This window comes from Candoia aspera, chromosome 11 (genome assembly GCF_035149785.1).
Source record: "Candoia aspera isolate rCanAsp1 chromosome 11, rCanAsp1.hap2, whole genome shotgun sequence".
Taxonomy (NCBI): Eukaryota; Metazoa; Chordata; class Lepidosauria; order Squamata; family Boidae; genus Candoia; species Candoia aspera.
Window position 1 is genome coordinate 4,314,849 of NC_086163.1, and position 4,079 is coordinate 4,318,927.

A 4,079-nucleotide genomic window follows, 5' to 3' on the forward strand; every position below is an offset into this window, starting at 1 on the left:
ATCAAGATAGAAAGAGCACTGACACTCTTCAACCGTTGTGTTGGAGAAAACCCCTGAGGTATTCTCAGAATACCACAGACAGACAGACAGACAGCAAAGCAAACAAATGGATCATAAATAAACCAATCCAGAGTTGTCACTCAAGGTACAAATGACCAGGCTCAAATTATCCTGGTTTGGACACATTATGCGAAGACCTAGCTGCTCTCTGGAGAATTCCCTAATGCTGGGAAAGGTGGAAGGAAAGAGGAGAAGAGGGCAATGGGCTCAGTTACAGTGATGGGTGCACCACTGGAAGACCTGAAGGACCAGGTTGGAGATAGACCATCCTGGAGAAGGTCGGTCTATGTGGTTGCTAACAGTCAACACCAACTTGATGGTACATGATCCATCAACCACTTTTCCCCAAGACTGCGGCTTCATAAGGAGGCAGTGGCGCATTCACAGGAGTGATATTGTTCCATTTCCCCTTTTCTGACCTCAAGAAGAACAATCCTCTCAAGTCTTAATTGGCAAGAATTTTTCAGAAGAGCAATTTTCTTCTGAGGGCTTTTCCCGATTTTACATCTTTCTCAGAAAAGCCATCTGTGGTTTACAGCCGGCGGTGTCTGATTAGAGCCACCCTTGCTAAATTTCTAGGTTTTCATTTAAAATTTGGCAGCTTTTATGGCATTCCCCTTATTTCTTTTGAATTTCTGATCTGCCTGCTCTCCTGCTATCCAGGTCCTTAGCCCGTTTGTCACGATCAGCCGAGGTTGGTTAGGTGCTGTCACCTGATGGGGACAGATAGAGTACAGCAGGCCACTCCCATGCATATTCATTTATTATTTATTTATCAGATTTATATAGCCACCCATCTTGCAAACGTGGATGTACAATAAAGCAACCAGTTAAAAGCAAGCCTACAACAACTGTAAAAAACAATTAAATATATATATAAATAAGGCTGCAGAAGAATGAACAACGTTCTACCCACAATGTAACCATCTTGCCAGCGTCCTATTTCCATGGGATCCCCAAGTCTGCTGGAGAAACCACATTTTAAGAGATTTTTGGAAGGCCAATATGGTCAGGGATAATCAAACCTTGTGGGGAATGATGTTCCATATTAACTTTAAAACATCACAAGGCAAAAACAAAAAATTGATATGGGATAATGATGCTTTTCTATGAGGAAATACTACGGATTTCTTTGTGTGAAGCAAAGCCAGTTAACAGAAGCCATGACTGGAGGTAAGGCTAGGAGAGCAAAGGCTGAGAAAGATTCCCCACAAACTTTCATGGTGATATGTTGGTTCTAAACTGAATATAGCTCACTTGTTGACTTCTTGTTCCTTTTCATCTTAATATATCCTGTTAAAGAAAATCCTATTGGATTTGTGCTTGGGGGAAAAATCCTTTTCAGTTCAGGCAGCTGCCAAAGACTGATAACAAGCATGGACAGAGGAATGAAGTCCCTTTTCCATTCTTGCTCCGTCGTGGGACATTTTTGTTGGAAGTCCTGGCAAATCCAGCATGCCTCATTAGCATGTGAATTAGCATGTAAATTGAGTTGTCCCACAATGCAACTCTGAGGAAGCTGTGTGTTGCCACTCCCACTTCTTCCACCCAGGGAGAAGCAAGCATGCTGCTCTGCTCTCCATTCATCAGGCCCATGTGCTCGGGCCTTGATGAAGAATTCTGCCCCTTTCTTCCACACAGCTCTTGGCAGCTGTAGGGCTGAGAGTTTAGGGCAAACTAAGTATTTAGAAAGAAAAGAAGAACAAAGGAACTTCATCTTTTCCACCAAGATGGATGTAACAGAAGCAACAATAAAGTCGGTAAGAAATTCTTTTACTTATCTTAACCTAATCTGTCTAAGCGTGTGATTCTTTATGCTTGGGAGGGCTGAATATGTAAGACCAATAACCTGTGTTTCTCTGGCATGCTCATTGAAGCTATCTGAGATAATTTTCTTCTTCTGTGCCAGCTTCTCAGCTGTGTCATAAGCTCTGCTCCATTTCAGTGGTTCTAGCAGGCCACTAAATTGGCTTCAATTTTAAGGCCCGCTGCCTGCAATTCAGTAGCAAAGCAGGAAGCAGCAACAGCTGACCTTGGATGATCAGAGATACATGCTCACAGCAGTGAGAATAAAGTTTGCTTGACACTGGAAGAAAGATACAATTCAGACAACATCTGAGTGGGAATGTAAACTTAGAGAATAGGCAACAATGGCAAAACTAACAGTATATATACACAATAGACTTTTAACCAAATTTAAGCAAGAATGGTCCCCATACATAAATATTGTGGATTTTAATTTTGTAAGCTACCCGGAGTCACTGTGTGAGCTGGGTGGCCATATAAATTTGTTTAATAAGTAAATAATAAATATGTACATAGAATATATTACACAGCATGGCAATTATGATCACCTACAGTTTGGCTTCTAAGGGGGCCTAAATGTCTACAAATATTGCAAATTATCAGATGTATAAAAGGGGGGGAGTCAGAAGTCCAGTAGTTCCTTTTATTTTTCCTTTTTCTTTCCTTATTTTTTAATTACTTTTTGGTATTTTAATTTTTGTTAAATCTGTTTTGTTCATCTATCTTTTTTTCTTTTATCAACATGTTTTATATATATATATATATAAATTATATAATAGAGACTTCAATATTTAGCAATCAGCTCATTGTACCACAAATACTTCGATGTAATCTGCCGCAGTTTCTTGTTTCTAACCTTATACTAAATTTTGTATGAAAAAGTCAAACAATTTTATGCCTGTAACATCAATATCCTAAATTGTAATTAACATTGATAGAATATTTCTTTCTCTTTTCTTTATTTCCAATACTCCAAGTTATCTAAACAATAGAATTCTAATCAATTCTAATCAATTCTATACTCATATCATTGCCTCGAAACAATATAACGCAGTCTTATAAATCTTGATACATTAAATCAGTGTTTCTCAACCTTGGCAACTTTAAGATGCGTGGACTTCAACTCCCAGAATTCCATGCTGGCAGGGGAATGCTGGGAGTTGAAGTCCACCTGTCTTAAAGTTGCCAAGGTTGAGAAACACTGATTTAATGTATCAAGTTTTATAACAAGGGGGGAAAAAATAAGCAGGGCCAGCCTCACGTGCAGGGGGGTCTGCAACGTATGGTCAAAAAAGTCAAGATGGCCACGACGGTGCGACTGAAGCTTCCCCCGTTTTAAATCTGCGTCTTTGCAAACGAACCGCCAGATGCGGGTCCAAAAGGAGCGCAGCACTTTTTATATCAGGGTGGGCGCTAAGACCCAGAGAGCACCGTCGAGCCCTTTCCTGCCGCAGCGAACCCGCCGCCTCTGATCTTTACGGAAGAACCCGGCAGGAGGAATACTGATAGCACCAATGAGCGCTCAACTGCGCCTGCGCAAAAGCCTTCCGCGTGAAGTACGGGCGCCAGCTGCCTGCTTGGGAAATCTCTTGTAGGAAGAAAAAAAACCTTTCGAGCAGCCAGTCAGGATGGCCGAGCGGTCTAAGGCGCTGCGTTCAGGTCGCAGTCTCCCCTGGAGGCGTGGGTTCGAATCCCACTTCTGACAACGCTCTTTTTTTTTTTCTTTCTATTGCAGTTATTTTTGCAGAACGCCCCCAGGCCTTTTCCTCCCTTAGGAGCCGCTTCCAACCCCTGACAAGGACGGCACCCAGCCCCGCTTCCCCGGAGTCCGGTCTTGAGAAGTAGCGCTCTGCTCCCTCCGAATTACAGCGGCCCGGTGTAAACGGCCGCGCTCCGAATCCAGACAAGGCTGACCCGGACCGCAAGCGCCGAGTCCTTCATCTGTTGCCGCTTCCCGGGTACTGCTCTGGATTGCAACCTTCCCGATCCGGCACTTTCTGCAGATTTCTTTGCTCCGCTCCCCCCGCGGACCCCTTTCGGGCCCCGCCTTCTCCCCGTTCAGCGACGGGCCGGTCAAAGAGGGCTCCGATGCGGTGGGCAAAGCGAGATGCCGGCTAAGTTTTTAAAAAACACGCATTGGCTTGTTTGCGTCTTCGTTTTTATTCGTTTGCTGGGGATCCTGTACGCAGCGGCCTTTCTACAAGGCGCATCCA

At 43.5% G+C, this 4,079-nt stretch overlaps 1 non-coding gene across 1 annotated transcript; it reads left to right on the plus strand.

Annotated features, from left to right (window-relative positions):
- The first annotated feature begins 3,488 nt into the window (after positions 1 to 3,488).
- TRNAL-CAG (transfer RNA leucine (anticodon CAG)) lies at positions 3,489 to 3,571 on the plus strand. The gene has a single exon. It is a non-coding gene; the product is annotated as a tRNA-Leu (tRNA).
- The last annotated feature ends 508 nt before the right edge of the window (positions 3,572 to 4,079 follow it).